Source organism: Oryctolagus cuniculus, chromosome 12, assembly GCF_051225735.1.
Source record: "Oryctolagus cuniculus isolate XC-2025 breed Fujian yellow rabbit chromosome 12, ASM5122573v1, whole genome shotgun sequence".
Classification (NCBI taxonomy): Eukaryota; Metazoa; Chordata; class Mammalia; order Lagomorpha; family Leporidae; genus Oryctolagus; species Oryctolagus cuniculus.
The window spans coordinates 92,427,636-92,447,177 of NC_142878.1; the positions used below are offsets into that span (position 1 = coordinate 92,427,636).

The following is a 19,542-nucleotide window of genomic DNA, read 5'->3' on the forward strand; positions in this document are numbered from 1 at the left end:
TCCATGGGGAAAGTCAGCTCCTGGGCGAGATGATCTTAGGCGAAGGACTTCTCCTTGGCCTCAGTTTAGTCAGCTGTGTAATGGATTCCAAACACGACTGGCATCAGAATCATGGGAAGACTTTTAGAAATGCACATTGCAGGGTTGCAGAGAGGCCCTGGCTGGGGCCGGGGCTCCTTGTTGGGAATTATTTTGTGGGAAAGATGTGGAGCCTCAGCTCCAGGGCGTTCAGATCTCCCCACCTGGACAGACCCTGACAAGTACCGTAATGTTTCTAACCGAGAACCTGCCGCTGTGGGCAGTCTCCCCAGCCAGGGCAGATTTGAACAACACAGATGCCAGGCCCTCATCCACTCACAGATTCTGTTCCTATGTGGCAGGGGCAGCCCCCGATGGCGTGTGTTTAAGGGCTGCCGGGTAATCTGGAAGACTGGTCAGGCCTGTAATCCGGAGACCCTTCTCACGGCATTGCTCAATAGAACAGTGGGTGCACCAGGTGTCGTTCCAGGGGGGCCAGTACCGCAGCAGCAGGGACTGGCCCGCAAGCCGACCCAGATCTATGCAGATCCTGCTCATGGGGCACTCCCCTGTGTTGTACTGTGTTGCTCCCCTTCTACCCACATGTTCTACTCCCTCCCAGCTGCCCTGGAGCACCCTGCACCGGCACCAGTGAGGACCAGCCTGACAGAACGTCAGTGTCTCTTTTCTCCAGGAACGTGGGCTTGCACAGGGTCTGCTGTTGCACTGGGCCAGAGGCCAGGGCCTGGCAAGGAACCAGAGCCTCTACTTCTTTTTTTTTTTTTAAGATTTGTTTGAAAGGCAGAGTTATACAGAGAGAAGGAGAAGCAGAGAGAGAGAGAGAAAGAGAGAGGGAGAGAGAGAGAGAGAGAGTCTTCCATCCGCTGGTTCACTCCCCAGTTGGCTGCAATGACTGTAGCTGGACCGATCCAAAGGCAGGAGCTTCTGGGTCTCCCAGGTGGGTGCAGGGCCCAAGGCCTTGGGCCATCTTTCACTGCTTTCCCAGGCCATAGAGGAGAGTTGAATTGAAAGTGGAGCAGCCGGGACTCGAACCAGCGCCCACATGGGATGCCGACCCTGCAGGCGGTGGCTTTCCCGCTACGCCACAGCGCTGGCCCCCAGAGCCTCCTTTTGATACAGGTGCTGCTTTCTGGACCTACTCTGCTCTGCGTCGCTCTCATCCTTGTGTGTTGCTTCTGACAGGCGGGGCTCTGTTTGATGCTGCAGTTGTCTGTTGCCTCGTCTGAAAACCAACTCCACTAAGGCTGAAATCGCCTGCACCTGTCCCCTGCTCTGCATCCTACTTCTTCCTTCACCTGTGGCCGGGCTCGATCCCTGTGACAGCTCTCACGCTCCCGTTACTGCCCCTAGGGTGTCCTCATAGCAGCCAGAGGACCCAGGTCATGTCCTTAATGTGGGCTCCCCGTTCTCCCGCAAGGAGCCCCCTACTTCTCCTGGCGTACAAAGCCCCCCACACAATCTGGCCATCGAGTTATGTTGTGCCATGCCATCTATCCGTCCTTGCTTTGTGAAGCAGAGAGAAACCCCGTGTTCTCCTAACCTGTTCCCTTGTTGTCCCTTGCACGTGGCTAAGTGCTGCTTCCTAGCACCTCTGTATTTGGACAGGAGAAGATATCTGTGGAGGGTGGAGGGGGTGGGTGCCCAGGGAGGCTTAGCCTCCATGTATCCCAGGAGCCTTTTTTTCTTTGCTCTTGTCTGCACTCAGGGCACACTGAGGACAAATATGAAGAGACCACGGGGGTGGAAGAGGAGCTAAGTACAGGGAGTTTGGGTTTTGAATAACTAAGTGAAAAACCATCCACCAAACACCTGACAACAAGGAGGAATGGGCTTTTAAAAGGTGTGTGTGTGTGTGTGTGTGTGTGTGTGTGTGTGTTTAGAGAGAGAGAGGCCACTTGCTGGTTCACTCCCCAGATGGCTGGGGCTGGGCTGCAGCTGAGGCTGGGAGCTGGGGGGGCTCAATGCAGGTCTCCCATGCAGAGGGCTGGAACCCTACTACTGGAGCTGTCCCCACTGCCCCCTAGAGTCTGCATTAGCAGGAAGCTGAAGTCAGGAGCCAGAGCCGGGGGTCAATCTCAGCACTCATGGTTCGGACATCAGCAACTCAACCAACATTTTAACCGTTAGGCCAAATACCCATCCAGCTTCTACTGTCATGAAAATCACTGAAATTTGGCATCATATGCTCTAACAGCTAGAGCTCCGCCGTCCCTGGAATGTACCCAGAATCCTCTGCTTTCCCCATGCTGTTCCTTCCACCAAAATGCTTTTCCCCATCACCCTTTACATGCCTGTCTACTTTTTCCCCTCTAGGTTTTCACTTAAAAGTCAGTCACCAACTATTAGCCAAGCTGTGTTTGCATCGATTTTTTATAGAACTCCTTTTATTACTTTTTTTTTTTCATCATGTTCCCCCCTAGAATGGAAACTCGCAGGGCATGGATCAAGTCTGCTTCATTTGCATTTCTTTGTCCTCTGCCCAACCAAGCGTCTGACAAAAAGCGGTCGTCCAAGTGCTCTTAGCTGCGGGCTGAAACGAAGGCATGAACCCGCCGGGCACGGTTCAGTTCCCTGCAGTTCAAGCGCTGTTTTCTGGGCACCAACGTTCGGCAAGGCCCTCGGTGCGCATCTGGTGAGTGCTTGCCTGGGCTCCTTGCAGCCGAGGAAGAACACAGGGAGCAGGGGTGCTGTTGGCAGGCGTGAGCCACGGCGTCCTCGAGTCGCCACTGGGCTCCTGGAAAGGGAGGCACTGTGGTCTCCACTGTAGAAAAGGGAAAACTCAGGCCTGGGCAGAACAGGACACTTTTCCAAGGTCATAGAGTTTAATGAGGTCACGGAGCTGGGACTGAAGCCCCTTGGGGCTCAAGGGCGTGGGGACCCACATTCTCGCGTGGCACGCCCGTCTGTGAGTATCCCCAAGCATAGCCCGAGGGTGGGAGAAGTGAAGATGTGGAAGTTCCCCAGGGTGCCGTGAGCCTAACTTGCAAACGGGACTTTATTTTCAACTCATGGGACTAAGGGGCACCATTTTGCACGCTGGGAATGCAGCCTGGTTCCGTGCCTGTGCCTGGCTGGGCTGGCCACCAGCAGTCAGCTGGAGAGCCTCGGAGGGCCCAGGTTCATCTGGGGAGAGCGGCCCGAGCTGCTGATAGGCAGAGCGAATCTGTGATTAATTAGGGCAGATTCAGGCATGAGGCACTGGCTCCTTTTGGAGAGCTGGGCGTGGGGAAGAGTCTCCCTCTCCGAAGGCATGTGCAGGCGGCGTGGTCCCCTCTGGAAGCAGCCGTAAACGTTCGTGGCTGAGTTGGGCGGCTTGGCCGGCTGCGGATTGGACGGCGCGGGGAGCCGGGAATTCTCCGGGGTAGGAGCTAATTAGGGTGCGATTTTTCAATTACGGTGCATTGATCAAGTCTCCTGAGGTGCTCGATGGACACACTCCATTTGTCTCTTTTCCTTTATTTCTTAATCGTTTGATGATATGACAGCAATTATTTGTCATTTGGAAGAGAAAACTGTCACGGAACTATTGTTCCCCTGTCCAAAGCCCAGCCTTTCCGTGGCGATGGTTGCAATGTGATAAATGTTTGGCCTTTCCGCCGCCCCTCCTCAGCTCCACCTAGGTTGGTGAGGCATCAGGGGAATGCCATTTGTAAAAAACAACAACAACAACAACAACAACAAAAAAACTGGCACACAGACGAGCAGGCTCCGGCTCACCCATGTCACCCAGGTTGAGAGTATGGGACACTGGCTTTGGGAGATCTGGCCATTTCTCCAAGTTAATAAGCCAGCCTCAGAATCAGGAATGCAGGACAGAAACAGAGCAGAGAGGCAAAGAAAAAAGAGGCCACTAGGAATGGGAAAACTTAAATGACTTTGTTTAAATGTCATGGTACTCTCAAAACCCTGCTCTCATATGTATGCAAGTTAATTAAATGGAAAAATGTCAAATTAGTTGCTTAAAATATTAATGGCAGGAATTATCCCAGATTCTAGAACAGGCAGGAGACTAACCTTTCCGGGCTTAACCCTTTCTTGTCGAGCGGGGAGTTGGTCAGCCGAGAGAGGCCCGGGGAGTGTGAGTGCTGTGGGCTTCCGTGGAGGGAGCGCCATCCTGGGCCTGCAGCTGGGACTGCCCCAGGGGTCAGGATGCCCTGGTGCCGCTCGTTCCCACAGGGGGGCTTGGGGCCCCCCCCCAAACCCATAATCATCCATATGTCTGTTCTGGAACCTGGGTGATTGGCCATTTTTGTCTTGGTTAAAAAGCCCATTCAAATGGCAGACTGGAGAGAATGCAGACGGAGGGCCCATGGGCTTCTCAAGGGAGCTTTACTCTGCACCGTGGGATCTGGGCTAAAGGGTGAGCCAAGGGAGGGTCACAGGCTCAGCGGTCAGGGTCCAGTGGTTGGGGGGAGGCCCTGGACCCCCGGATCCATCCTGGTGTTAGCGCTGGGCACACTGAAGCCCCAGGAACGCAAGGCTGAGTCCCAGGCCCCACGGCCTCATTTAGCCACACTGGGGCCTGCCTGCCCACGAGGGCACCTGTGTGTTTCTGAGGGGGACAGGGTGGAGAAGCACAGGACGGCGTGTGGTCCACACCCGAACGGCAGGGGGACAGGCACAGGGCGAAAATGGGACTGTGGGGAGGGCGGAGACCCCAGCTCGTCTGCCGTGGCGGCCAGCGGTGTCTCGGAGTGGAAAACGCAGGCAAGAAAGGCAACGCCAGTGACCGAGAAGTTGGATCCCGGTGCTCTCGGCGCGTTCAGAGTTGCCGCAGGTAATTCAGCTCCGGCAGACACACGCGGTCCCCGTTTCACAGACTACGATCCCGGGAAACCTCCAAGATCCCACTTAGGATCTGTAGGGATCTGCAATCCTGCAATGGCTCCTGGGATATCTGTTGGTCAATAACTGCAGAACTAGAGAGGTTCTGAAAGGGGCGTCCACAGAGGGAGGAAGGAGGCGTTCTGAGGTGCTCCGAGCAGACTGGGGAAACCGTACATGAGTCCCTTTGAACCGTCTTCCGTATCAGTCAGTGTGATGACCTGCATGGGGCCCCCAGCGTACCCAGGCCTGGGTCGCTGGTGTCGGTGAATGTGGCAGAAGGGACTCGGCAGCTAAGCACCTCGAGGTGGGGGAGGGTCCTGGGTGACCCAGGAGGGCCCAAGGGAATCACAGCATCTCTCAAAGACGGAGGTAGGAGGGTCGGAGTGATGTCATCGCAGGACAGAGGCCGTGGCCACCAGCCGAGACTCGAAGGTGCCTGCCGGAAGTGGAGGAGTTCGATCCTGGAGCCGCCAGCAAGAGCCAGTCCTGCAAGCACCTTGCTATCAGCCCAGGGAGGCTACTGGGAACGTGTCACCTTCCAGACGTGCGGAGAGGAGCGCCTGTGTGATGTGTTCAGCCATGCTGGACTTACCTCGAGCTGACCGTCTCCACGTCGCTCTCCCACTCCTGGGCCTCGGGCCTGGCTGGAGCCTGCGGTGGGTTCTTGGGCTCCACCTGTGGGCTCACCAGGGCGTGTCAGGGGCATGCTGTTCTCCAGGCCATGGCCAAAGCATGAGAGAGGACCAGCAGCTCCCCTGCTGGCATTTCAGGTCTGAGACACCCCATCCCGCCCACCCTCCCTCCCTGGGCCAGGGCAAATTCTCCTGGCCCCCTGGGAACGAGACACCGGCACGGATGAAGTGCAGTCGCCTGGCAGGGAGCTCTGGCGCGTACAAACCTGCTGCACTCGGTGTGACGCGGCATCCCCCCTCCACGCCCCTGTGAGCACGGAACACCACGGGACAGGCGCACGGAGACCAGGCGTACCGAGGCAGTAGCCCTTCAGAAGTCCAGGGCGTAGAACTTGACCGAGCCTGGAAGAATGGATTCAACCCAGCCGATTAGGGCGGTTGAAGCATCTGGGATGTTTTCATGCAGGGTCAAGGCCGTCTTCCCTGGGGAATCCTCCCCTGAGCCTGCCTTCTCTGCCACCTGAGATCCGTGCTGTCCTTGGAGAGTGAACTGCTGCCCTGCACCCTGCTGCACCTGGCCTGGGGCTTGTGGGACGCTGTCCTCCGAGCCCAAGCGTCCCCTGCCCACTGGTGGGGACGGGAAAGACACAGACAAGTGGGCGGAGCAGGTCTCTCACCAGAAGTCTGGGCATCCCGAACACCACACAGGGCTTCTCCTGGAATGGAGATGAGAACTTCCCCCCATTGCCTTAAAGACCAGGCAGAGGAACAACATGTCACCCTCCCCCACCCCCACTCCGGCATGGGTGCCTGCCAGCCCTCTGCTCGCAGAGAGAACAGCACACAGTGGGGGGTGTGGCTCGTGCCTGTGTCCAGCAGCAGTGGGGCGAGGCCGTGGACACGCAGGGACCTTGCTGCCCTGTCACCGCCACCCCGGTCCCGCTCCCCCCGCCCCGCCCCCATGACCAGACGGCTTGGCCTCTCTGGGGGAACTGTGACTTATTTGACACAGTAATTAGCCTATTTCCATGTAGCGCATTTTAACAGGGGCCATTACAGCCCCATAAAAGGAAACAATGGTGCCATAAATCCCAGGATCAATAGAAGGGAAAGTGCTGAGGCTGGAGGCCGCTTCCTCCCGGGCTCCAGAGGGGCTTGAAGAGGGAAGCTCCCTGCAAGCTGGGGGGACAGGGTGGGGGGTGGCTAGAGCACCCGCCCAACTGGTCTGTGGGCGTGGACCCTGTGCCATGCTCTCCTTGGACCTCCGGGAGGCAGAGAGAGGCACAGGCAAGGCACAGGCAAGGAGTGAAAGGAGTGCCGGGCACTTGGGGCCGCCTGATGTTGGGCTTTGCTGAGATGGGGAGGCAGGAGGGTGTGAGCTTAAAGGTATAAGGCTGCTTTTTGAAGAGATGAAAATGTCCTAAAATCGACCGTGGCACTGGGTGTACAACTCCGTGGCAAAATTAAAAGCTGTTGAATCACGTGTTTAAAAATATTTATTTATTTATTTATTTGAGAGAGAGGGAGATAGTTCACTCCTCAATTGATTGTAATGGCCAGGGCTGGTCCAGGCCAAAACCAGGAGCCTGGAACTCCAGGAGCCACTGGCCAGCTGGCTCCCCCTGGGAGATTCAGCCGCAAGTCCCTCATTTCCTGGGACAAAAACCAAGGCCCAGAGAGGGAAACTCACTTCCCTGTAGTCACCCAGCAATCAAGGGCTGAAGCCAGCGCCCCCTGCAGCATCAGCGCTGGCTCCCGGGGGTGCTGGGCCCTCTGCCACAGCCAGGATTTATAGCCTTGGCCCAGCCAAGTCCGAGGTCCCAGCCCCCTGGGGAGTGGCCCTTGGAGCTGGCCAGAAGCGCCAGGCCCCATGAGACACACAACAGAGAGGGCAGCCCGGCTGTGATGCAGCGCTCCGATCTGGACCCCACAGTCTGCTGTGCTGCGTGGGGTGCTTGTTCCACACACGCGTTTCCTCTGGGGACACCATGCCTGTGGTTTTCTTTCTTCCACTGTGTGTGGTGGGGGGAGGGGACAGTGGAGGGAGAGGGATTGCTGAGCCTGTTGCAGGATCCAGGTGTTTGCCGGCTGCTGCGCCACTGGATGACTTGGGATTTCGCCAAGGCTTGCTCCTGCCTGTAGCTGAGCCCTACTGTGTGCCAGGTGCTTAATGCCCACAGCCTCACAAGGGCTCCAAATGGCAGAATGAATCGTCCTTGCTCCAAGGATGGGGCCAGGCCAGCTTGGGGAGGTCACTTGAAGCGCCTGGGTCAGCAGGAGGTGGATCCCTAGGCTTTGTGTCCACTGCACCAGTCGCTGCAGCCACCCTGTTGTCCTGAGGGGGGCGCCCTTCATACCTATCATGCCAGCTCCTCCTCCTTCTTCTTTTTTTATTTTTTGACAGGCAGAGTGGACAGTGAGAGAGAGAGACAGAGAGAAAGGTCTTCCTTTGCTGTTGGTTCACCCTCCAATGGCATGCTGCGGCCAGCGCACTGTGCTGATCCGATGGCAGGAGCCAGGTACTTATCCTGGTCTCCCATGGGGTGCAGGGCCCAAGCACTTGGGCCATCCTCCACTGCACTCCCTGGCCACAGCAGAGAGCTGGCCTGGAAGAGGGACAACCGGGACAGAATCCGGTGCCCCGACCGGGACTAGAACCCGGTGTGCCGGCGCCGCAAGGCGGAGGATTAGCCTAGTGAGCCGCGGCGTCGGCCCCAGCTCCTCCTTCTTAGGACCGCATTCCCATCTGCATGGTGCCATCGGCCTCCCGAGCTGATCAGACTTCATGCTCTCTTCCTGGCCCACTGTTTAGGTTTTCTGTTGATTCTCCGACCTCCTGAGCTCAGAGATGGGCTGTTGCAGCGTCTCTCAGTGAGGGAGAAGCCAAGGTCAAGGCTGTCGATGGCCGGGCTGCAGCTTGCCTCTTCGTCTCTTGTCTCACAGTGTACTAGGCTGCCCTCTCGCTGCCAGTGCCTCTCTCCATGGAGTCCTGCAGGGACACGCGAAGCCTACCCCGCTGCAAGGAGGTGGGCAGGGCCCTCCATCCCCTGCTTTGGGCTTTCTTCTTCCTGATTCTCTCTTGTCTCTGTGAGTGGGAATCGTACCTCACTTCCAGCCTGCTTTGAGAGAAAGGCCAGAGGATCACCAGGGGCCACGGCTCTGGACAAAGCTGCTTCTCCGGGAGGTGGGAAACCTGGAATCTAGGTGCGGGGGCTGCACTGACCCCTCTGGCCAGCGGCTTTGCCTCGCCAGGCCTCAGTTTCCCAGTCTTGTTTTGGGGGTGCAACTGTGCCTGCCCCTATCCTGCCTCAGGGGGCTGGTCTCAGCCTCGAGGGGGTCCTGGGGGTGGTAGAACTTTGTGAGATGCGAGCCCAGTGTGTTCCTGTTGACTCTCTGTGGGTGAATTCCTGGCTGCCAGCACTCATTCCGGGCAGGTGTCATTTACTTGGGTCTTGGGGACCGACCTGGACTGTGAGTGCCTTCTGTGCCTGCTTGGCATAGAGTCTGCAACTCTGGTTCCCTGGAAATGGGGTCCAACCCTGCTCAACACCCATCCACCCGGTGTCCCTACCCGCTCCCTCCTCGCCACTTCTCCCTGCAGGGGTGGGAGTCAGCGGCTGTCCATGCATCAGCTTAAACAGGCGGCAGCTGAGGCCACGTGGCAAGATGCCATCAACAAGAGACCAGGGCTTCTGCCTGTCATGTTGCACTATTGTCTTACCAAAATGCATATGGGCTGCACAGTGTAATGATTTCATAGTGAATAAATGGTATTCATTAAGCCACTAAGAGAAAAGGAGGAGGAATCTGCATTGATTTGAGTGCATTCTTTGCAATACAAACGATGTAGGTTTTTATCACTGGAAAAAAAAAATCTCAATTGCGTTTCTTGAACCAAATGAAGCTAGGGCATTTTCACACCTTGATTAGAAAGAAAACAAAGCACAAACCCAGAGAGAAGAAAAACACCAAGCCGTTCAGCACCGTGGCCAGTAGAGTGTCCCGCGGATACACAGGACATCATGTGTGCACACATGTGTGGCGTCATGTGTGCACATGTGTGACCACACAGCCTCGGCACATTTTTCTCCCAGCAGTGACTTGCAAAGCAGGGGGTCCAGGGCCGCTGGGCGCTGGAGGGGCCCAGAGCAGTCACTCTGTCGCCACCACCCGGTGGAGCTAGCAAGGGTGAGAGGGGAGCAGCTTAGGAATGGCCCTTCCCAGAGCCTGCGGGGAGCCACACCCAGACAGTCACTCCCTGTGACTCCTACCTGGCTTACCCGGCCTGCACTGGGCTCCTTGTCTCGGTCAGGTGGGTGGTCCTGGTCCCTGACCGCCCTGCCCAGGGCTGCCCCCAGGGGTCTTCCCCAGACTCCAAAGCTGAGGGCCTGTGGGCCCCGTGTGGGCTGCATACTGGTTTATTCGGACCCCAGTTTTTCTCGGTACTTCAATGGCTGCCATTATGGACATGTCGAGTGTTTTCATCTTAGCAAACCCTGGCTTTTTTTGCAAACTTGGAAATGTGACCGCACTGGGCCACCATTGCCGGGGCCGGCCGAGTCCCCTCTGTACCCCGGTCCCCACCTACCAGCCTCTCTCATGTCCCTGACTCCCTGGGCCTGTGGTACCTGTGTTTGCGATCTGTGCTCGGCTCTGTCTTCATTTTATGGATGAGGAACCTGGGCTGGTTTAAAAGTAGCCTCCGAAGCTCTAAGGGTACATTTCTTCTCCAGCTCCAAGCCCCACTGGCCCAAACCAGCCAGGCCAAGAGGAGATGCTGAGATGCGGGAGCTCAGCCCCCACTCCCACTCCCCCCACGTGGAATGCACCCTCCCCGCCCCACAGCTGTGCATTTGCTCAGGTGACAGCTCCCAGGCAGCCTGGGCTGATTTTTCCACCCAGGGGCAGGGGTGGGTTTTGTTAACAGTAAGTGACAGCCTCTCGCGCGGCTCCTTCATAACCATTCTTCAGCTCTCCCGCTGGGCTGGGGATCCAATTTTCACACAACAGGCTGCCTAGCAGATGGGGACCCAGGGTGGCCTCCAGCTGAGAGTTTAGGTGCTGGAATGTAGGTGGCTTTTAACCAGGCTCGCTGCTGCCAGCACCCAGCCTCAGAGAATTTTCATGGAAGGTGTGGAGCCAAATCCCTCTCAAAAACCCAACAACAGCCAAACACACACACACACACACACACACACGCCCAACAAAGCCACAGTTTTCTTTGCTCCCCTAAACCAGATGGCAGATGGGATGGAACCAACGGCACACAGATTCAATTGTTTGTTTATTTAACGTTGTGTGTAATATGGATCTGTGGGCCCTTGCAAGGAAACACCAACCTTCTAAGCAAAGAGGTGACGAAGCTGTCAAACCTCAGCGCAGCCGAAGGAGGAGGCGCTCCCGGGGGGGCTGGCGTAGACAGGGACCAAGGAGACCCAAGCGCAGGGCCGGCTGCCTGCATCTCTGGCTGAGAACCCAGGGGCCCTGGGTGAGCGCTGCCTGGTGCTCGCTCCCTTTCTGTTGCTTGCCTTTTGTGGATTCCGCCACGGGAGGAACGCGTGTGCGTCATTTCTGAGACAGCTGTGCCGGCATCGCTCGGGCTGCTGACGCCAAAGACCCTGGAGAGAAAGGCCAGGCCCCTTGGGAAAGGCGTTCTTCCGCCGAGCCCCCGAGGGTTTGTGAGAGCAGGGAAGGAGTCTCTGGAGACGCAGCGGTGGTCTCTTTGCTCTTCAGCTTCTGGGGGGCGTGGGGCTAGCTGAAATAATCACCTGTGTCGATTAGGATTCTTTTGGTTACAAGTGGCAGAAAGCCAACCCAAACTATTGTACATAGGGAAGCGATTCGGCCAGGAAAGTGCAAATGGCTGCAGAAGGCCGGGTGCACCCTGGGCCTCCCTTTCTGGATCTCAGCCACCGTAGCTCCACATAACCCCAAACTGCTCGGGACGCTCATCCTAGCAGCCCAGCAGCCCAGCAGAACAAGAGCCTCCTACCGGCTCTGTCTGATTGGCTCTGCTTGACATATGTGCTCACTTTCTGACCAATCATGATGGCCACAGACTTGAGGTGGCCCTGACTGGCCAAAACTGGGCATTGTGAGCTGGGGGTGGGGGTGGGGGAGAGGCACCCTGCACATGGCATAGCATAGATCCCCCGTGGAGGAAAGGGAGAGGTGTCCACTTTAGCTTGTGTCCTCTTCCTCAATTCATGTATGTCTTTTGTTAACTGATGCTATCATGTGTGTGTCTTTCACAAGGAGCAATCCTAAAAATCATTAACAACGGGAGCAATCCCACTTTGAAAAAAAGCAAACAACAGAGTCGATTCTAGAACATACTGCGCAGGGCAGTTCTTGGCGCAAGTGTTGTGCACTCATTGACGAAGAGTGCCGGAGCCAGAGGGGGCGGTGGAGCTCAAGCTGTTGGTAACATTTGGGTACAGATGAGATCATGGAGGCACAGAGCGGGGCTGCTTTGCCCAAAGCCTCCTCGTAAGTCCTTTGCAGATCCCAAAACCCTGACGTGGGGCCCAGCGTTCTTTCTGGCCCTCGTCTGACTACTGCCTCTCGCCTTTCCGAGTCTGTTTCCCTGGGCTGGGTTCCACGTGGACTCCTGAGACCCTGGCTCTGGAATCTTGCTAGGAGTTGACTGGCAAAAGTTTCCTACTAATGTGTCAACTCGTGAGAGCAGAACTGAATTTCCCAGGACTGTGTGGGCCCTCCAGATCCAAAAGAATTCACACGCGAGAACGACCTCTGTATTTGTTGATTGTTGAGCAGCCGATCGCGGCCAGGTCCCGACACATGCTTTTTATTTTATAGTGGCTGTGCGGTCTGAGACCACGCACGATGTAGCTCGTGCCTCCACCTGGGGTCTCACAAGGTGCTGGCCAGGTAGCATTCTGGGAAACACACCCACTTTGGCGCTCCCTCCGGCTGTACTTAGGAGCTCCAGTCTTTTGTTGGCGGTGGGCTGGAGGCTGACTTCTGGTTCCAGAAACTTCCGGCCATGGCCCCATGGCTCACGGGCTTGGTCAACACCACTGATTCATTCATTGGGTCAGCAGGAAGGATGGCTCGTTCACCGTCTCCACACGCAGTCCAGCGGGGACGACGAACTTCTGCTAGATGCTGGCCGTACAGGAAGGCTTCGCCGCTGAAGGGCGTGAAGTCATGAAGAGAGTCACAGTAAGGGGCTGGAGCAGTGGCAGGATGAGCCTGGGGGCTCCAGGGAGTGAGGAACCCCCAGCCAGGATTCCGAGCAGAAGCCTGGATTGTCTGTGCTAAGGAGAAGGCCCCCCCACCCCCCGGCCACCAGCAATCCCCGGGGAAGGCAGACGTTCTTAGAATTGTTTCAGGCAGCCGGGCTGTCAGGATGATGGGTTCTGCACCCAGCAGCTGAACAAAAGAAGAAAACAGTCCCAACAAGGCCCTTCTCACTGCCTCTGACCTCGGAGTGGAGCTGTAAGTGCAAAATCTGTCATCTATTAATCTGTTAGAAGTCGACAAAAGGGACTTTGATCAGGGGTTGTTTCTCCCCCCCGTCTCAAGTTTCCTGATGACACACAATCACCCGCTTCAGCCAGAGCCCGGAAGCGCGGCCGTGGGCTTTGGCTCATTTCAACCCCAGCGTGCCCCCCATCCCTCCCCCCGGGGCTTTCTCCCCACCCCGTATTAACTGGCCTGTAAGTGGTTACATATGTTCCCTCTTGCGTGCCAGTCGGAGTCTGTTGTTTGAACTTCCCAGCTATTTGGGAACACAGAAGCGGTGGGAAATGGAACCTTCCAGAACAAGTCACACTCACTCTGACCTCCCGAGTTTTTACTTCCTCTGTCGCTTTAGGACTTGTGCCCCTCCCCCTCACTCCCACGCCCCGCCATCGTGAGGTGGGCCCACCCTAACTGTGCAGCCCTGCTCTTAGAACCGGGGAAGCCAGCAGGGACCTTAGGGTCACCCAGACCAGAGCTTCTTGTCTCGAAGTTAAGGACACTGAAGATCAAAGAGGGCAGGCAGATTTTTTCCGAGGGAAATATTTGTTCAGAGTCTATTGTGTGCTGATTTCCTAGTTACATTCTCTCATTTCGTCACCCAAAGAACAAGTTGGGGATCACATGGAGAGATGGCTGCAGACTAAGCAGATGGCCCTAGGACTGCGCTGCCTAGGATTTCGCCCTGCCCTGAGCACTGCCCAGCTGGCTCGTCTTGGGCAAGTTGTTCAGGTTCTCTGGATGCTAGGGTGCTGGTCAGCACAGGGCTATCATGAGCGCCGACTTCAAAGGGTTGTCGTGAAGCTTCGGTGACTGTTGTTAAAGGCTTAGATCCGTGTATGGTACACAGAAAGCGCTCATCAACTTGGAACAGGTGCTGCTCCGAGAGGCAGGGTAGCACAGGGGCTTTGAGCCTGATTCTGCAGCAGGCTGTTCTTGGTTTGACTCTCCGCTGCACCAGTGACTGGTCACATGAGTCTCGCATTTCCATCTGCCATCTGCAAAATGAGGGGATATTCCTGACGGCTTGGGGGTCCCTCAGTGAAGTGCTTAGTTTCCCACATGGTCACCTTGCAGTAAGTTTCACCAGTTGGCACTGCCCATGCAACCTCATGGAGCTGTCCATCAATCCTCCAGAGACCTCTTTTCATTATGAATTGACTTAAAAATTATTAGTAACAGCATCAGGGAGAAGAGATTTTATCCAAGAAGACAAAGGAAATGCAAAAAAAAAAAAAAAAGGATAGGATCAAAGCAGAGCACATAAATTTTTAAAAATAATGCGAAATTTGGAAGGTGAAAACTCTCAGAAAGTCAAACAAGATTAACAGATTAAAAATGGCATTGTGGGGCAGCAGGTAAAGCTGCCATCTGCAGTGCTGGCATCACATATGGGCACTGGTTTGAGTCCTGGCTGCTCCACTTCTGATCCAGCTCCCTGCTAATACACCTGGGAAGGCAGCAGAGGATGGCCCAAGTGCTTGGGCCCTGCACCCATGTGGGAGATATGGAGGAAGCTCCTGGCTCCTGGCTTCAGTCTAGCCCAGCCCTGGCCATTGTGACTATTTGGGGTGTGAACCAGTGGATGGAAGATCTCTCTCTCTCTCTCTCTCTCTCTCTCTCTCTGTAAATCTACCTTTCAAATAAATACAATTAATCTTTTAAGAATATAGGATAGAAAGATAAGAAAATTGGAGGATCTCTCTAGAATGTCTATCACTTAAATAGTAAGAATTCCAAGAAGAGAAAAATGGAGAAAATGCAAGGAAAGCACTCTTCACCAAAGTAATACAATAAAATCCCCAGAACTGCAATCATGAGTTTACTTGTCTGAATCCACCATGTGTTCAACATCATAAATGACTAAGAGACTCACATGGGGGCAGAATACTGTTAAAGAATGCCAAGGATAAAGAAGACATAATGAAAATTCCCAGAAAAAGAAAAATGGAAAGCAAGCAAGCACAAAGCATGCATAAAAGATCAGGATAAGCTCTCTGCTATGGCCTGGGAAAGCAGTAGAAGATGGCCCAAGTGCTTGGGCCCCTGCACCCCTGTGGGAAACCTGGAAGAAGCTCCTGGCTCCTAGTTTTGGATCGGTGTAACTCTGGCCATTGCAGCCATTTCAGGAGTGGACCAGCTATCTAAGATTTCTCTCTCTGTGTCTCTCCCTCTCTCTGTAACTCTGCCTGTTAAGTAAAAAATAAATCTTTTTTTTTTCTTCAAAGATCAGGATACAGGATGGCAATGGATTTCTCATCAGCAGCTCTGCGAAGCTGACTTTGCTGACTGTGGAATTCTATACCCAGCCAAAGTATCAATCAAGGGTGGGCTTTTCAGCAGCAACACTGGATGCTGGGAGCAAAGAAACAACAACTTCCAAATTCTGCAGAAAGGTGAATTGTGAAACTGAATTAATACTCAGCCAAAAAACAATCCGGCAGGAGCTGTAAAGACATTCTAAAAATGCAAATTTGCCTTTTTTTGTTTCAGGATGCTTTTGAAGGACTATGCTTTGGAAATGAGGGAGTCTGTGAAGAAAGAGGAAGGCGTGGAGCCCACAAAGGGAACGAAGAAGAAACTGGAGTGATTCTGACACTGAGGAAAGAGATGCCAGGATTCCTGCAGGGTCCAGGCACGGTCCATCAGCTCTCCCTGCCTGCGGACTCTAGCTCCCTAGCTGGTGCTGCAGATCCAGAACAGCTCACCGAGTCCCCTTCCAGCCCCATCTGGCTTCCTCACTACCTCACCCACTGCAGATCCTGAGCCACCTCCTGTTCCCTCCACTGGGCAAACAGAGACTTCTGGCTCCTTCCATGCCTTGTAGAAATTTAGGAGGATGGGCCTGCTGTTACCTATTGTCTTGAGTTGAATGCCCCACCCTAGTTGTTCCATCTTCTTCGTGTTTTTTTTTTTTTTCAATTTGCAAGGGTGGAGACCAGATAGGTTGATAGATAGGAATATACTCCCGCATGGACTCACCCCCGAGATGTTCACCATGGGCTGGAGTCAGGAGCCTGGCTTTCAATCCAGATCTCCCACACGGAGACCACCACTGAGACAACCACTGGTGAGAAGCTGCAGTCAGGAGCCAGATCCAGGAACTGAACCCTGAGCACTCGGGATACGGGTGTCTGAGCCGGCAGGCTACAAGCTTGATCCCCCTCATCTTATAAACAGGATGATAACAAGACCAGTTTGAGATTTGCATGCGTTAATATTTGCAAAGCACTAAGAGTGGCATCCGGCATACAGCTATGCCATATCAGTATTTATTAATATGTTATATAATGATGTGAAGATGAACTTATAGTAGGCTGGAAATCTGTAGCTTTGAACTTCAGCTACTGTTGGATCCGTCAGCTCCTGACGGTCATATATGCAGGCTACCCCAAATGCCTTTTCCTTGAGGCATATCTACCCATGCCAACTTAAGTCTCCCCACCCCGATTCCTGCTGAGCACACGTCAGCAGCTGCCCACTGTTTGGAGAAAGAAGTCAGGCTCTCTTCCCCAGCCCACTAGGATTCCCCCGGCCGGCCTCCCCAGGGTCTCTTCAAACCCACCCCTCTCTCCTGCCCATCCTCCAGCCCCGAGAGGCCTTTCATGAACCCTGCTTCCTCTGGTCTCCGGATCTCACCCATGCTCTTCCTCCTGCCTGGCTTCCTCTTCTGGCTAACGTGCCGTTGTTCCATTAGCTGCTTCCCACAGAGCCCTTGCAACATCGTTGACCTTAGCAGGCCACGGCTCCTGCGAAGACGCCTTCTCTGAACTCGTGGGAGGGGAGCTAGCCCGAGACGGAGTCTCGCAGCCCCGGGTCAGGTTGCTCACACATCCAGCATGGCATCTGCACTTGTTTGTGTCGCCCACCCAGCCATTCATCCTTTCAACACAGCCTACTGAGTGTCTATTGTCTCCTGGGGCCTTAACCATGCAGCACTGAACCACATAGACAGAGGCCCTGGCCCTTGGCAAACACGGAGCGGCTATTCGATGTCTTTGTCTCGTTAACCAGCCGCAGCATCAGGGCAGGCATCCTGTTTGCTTCTTTGCTCACCACTGCATGCCTGGTGTCTAAAACCGACCCGGCAGACGGCAGGCCTGGGTACACGGCTGTAGAGAAATCAGCCCGAGGAACGTGGCTGCTTTCCCTGAGAGAACAGGGGACGGGGGCACCTGCTGTGCACTCGGCGATCTCTTCAGGCCTCCTCCAAGCGCTGCCAGGAAGCAGAGGTGCTGACAGCAGTTTAGCAAGAGGGCAAAGGAGGAAAAGAGAGGCCGCGCCCAGGCAGATGCTTGCTGCGGTTTCCTTGGCGAGTGGTCCTCCCCCCATCGCCTGCTCCGGGCCCCTGCTACTCTGGCCGCAGAACCAGGCCAGCCTTGCAGATCCACAGAGGAAGAGGGGGCTGGGCAGGACGCTGGTGAGCGGGCTAGCCTGTGACTCATCTGGAGAAGCGGTGTCAGGCCTGGCGGTGCACCCCAGGCGTGTTGGTGTCTCGCTTCCCCACAGGCATTCAGCCCCTTCATTTCACCCTGAGGTTTAGGGCTTCCCCTAGAGCTCTGGGTAAGCAAGCGCGGCCGGGGTGCTTTGCATAAGCGTGGGAAGTCTTGGAAGTAGAAAAAGAAGATGGGGACTAAAGTGAGGCCACGCTGGGGCGTTGGGGGAGGGCGCCGGTTGTCCCCTTCCTCGAAGAGTCGTCACGCACTCATGCTCCTTGTATGAGTGGATTGCAGAAGAATCTAGCAGTGACACCAAAGCGGTCAGAAGGGTTTTACGCCCCTTGCCCCAGTCCTCACCATCCCCAGTCAGGGGAGAGCTGGGGCAGTGAGGAAGAACTAGAAAGCACAAGGCCCTAGCAAGCTGAGACACAGCAGGCTTAAGCCTAGTACCCAAGCCAGTCCTGGGGCTCCACACAGTGTGAGTTACACAAAAGCTTTTTCCATGAGTTGGAGGAACAGGGGATGTCAAAGCCGAGCCGACCGATTTGGGGTCCAGCTCTGTCACTTTTCTGTGCTGGGCTCCTGTGTTTTTCCTTGAGAAAGGCTCTGCCTGTCTCTGCTGCTCATTTTCACCTTGTATGAAAATCTTCCCTGGCCCCAGAGGGTCACGAGCATCACAGTGGACCGCGCCTTGTACAGGCCAAAAGACTAGCAGGTGCATTTCCATGGCAGGAGCCCTCCCGAACCGTCTTCAGTCAACTCACTGCTAGATTAGCCAGCGAGCCCGGTGCTCATGCCCAGCATACACTAACCCTGTGAATCTAGCAGCTCCCAAGGAAGTCGCTCGCTGATTTTCCTGGACACGTGGGTTCCCATCAGTTAAGCTTGGTGTGCTCACCAAGTGGGACCTGTGCTTGTTCTCAAACTCCACCTGTTACTGATTAAATAATGCAGTTAGACCTTCCGTGATGCAATGACGTATGAATGCGAAAACATTGAGTTGCTTTGTTGCAAGTGAAGGTGAGTGCTTGGGGGAGCATCATACAATAACCGAACAACCTTCTGGTGAATGAATTACACATGGAATTAATTATTAATTACACAGGGAAAGACTGTTTTTGGCTTTCAGTTCTACGTTCACTCCACAGAGGTTACAAATTACCAGTGATGCTTTGTGGGTGTGGTTTATTTGGGAAAGGTAAGCAAATATTCCGAACAGCCAACCCAAAGGGCTTCCCCTTTCTACGACTGTTTCCGTGACAGGGCCCAGCAAGGCTGGGGCCCATCAGATTCTGGAGGGCTTGTCTCATCCATCTACGCCTCTCAGGGAACTCAAACCACAGAGAGCTCTAAGGAACTCAGAGCTGGGGAAGGCTTCTCCGGGTTTGAGCCCGTTGGGTGGAGTGTTTCCCCCATCGTCCCACGGCCGCGGGTGGCTCTGGCTCGCCGTGGACAGCCCCAGTGACTCACCATCAGTGAGGACGGAGCTGGCCTGTCGAGTCGTATTCCGGTAAGCGTGCTTGAGTCACGCTCACCTCCATAGTCTCTGTTCCTTGCAGTGACCTCCTTTACCCCAGGTGGAAAAGCTCCATGGCTCAGCTTTAGCTAAGAAGAAAGCAGGTTGGAGCAGGAAGACGCTAACACGGGAGTGTGAATTAGCGTCTAACATTCTCAAGGCATCCATCTTCCCAGCAGGGTTTGCTCATCCTTTTAGATAACTCTTTATTCTTTCCTGTTCCTCCACTCACCCAACTCTTTATTCCAAAAGATCCACCCTAGACTCCATATCTGCAGATTTCTGGCAAATTCTACCTGATCTTTGCTCAAGTTTATAGGGGAAAATACCTTGGATGAGACAAACTCTCATCCTAAACACTTCCAACTCTTGAGAATTTGGCCTACATAATTAACTTTTGGAAAGTTGTGCTTTTCTTAGTTGTATAATAGGACTCAAAATAGCTCATCGTGATGGTTCATTCATTCAGTACTTTTTTAGTAACTGCCATGTGCCCAGTCAAGCACTGTGCTGCTTTGGTGCTGTGAGATGTTACAGGGAAGACTGGGGGCCTTCTGGGGTTACCAGCAATGAAACTCTGCTGGCGAGCCAAGGGCTGGAGCAC

At 54.8% G+C, this 19,542-nt stretch overlaps 1 long non-coding RNA gene across 1 annotated transcript; it reads left to right on the forward strand.

Moving 5' to 3' along the window:
• Positions 1-2,459: 2,459 nt before the first annotated feature.
• Positions 2,460-18,537, forward strand: LOC103345467 (uncharacterized). Its single transcript, XR_016218300.1, has 3 exons — positions 2,460-2,671; positions 15,212-15,379; positions 15,477-18,537. It is a non-coding gene; the product is annotated as an uncharacterized LOC103345467 (long non-coding RNA).
• Positions 18,538-19,542: the final 1,005 nt, after the last annotated feature.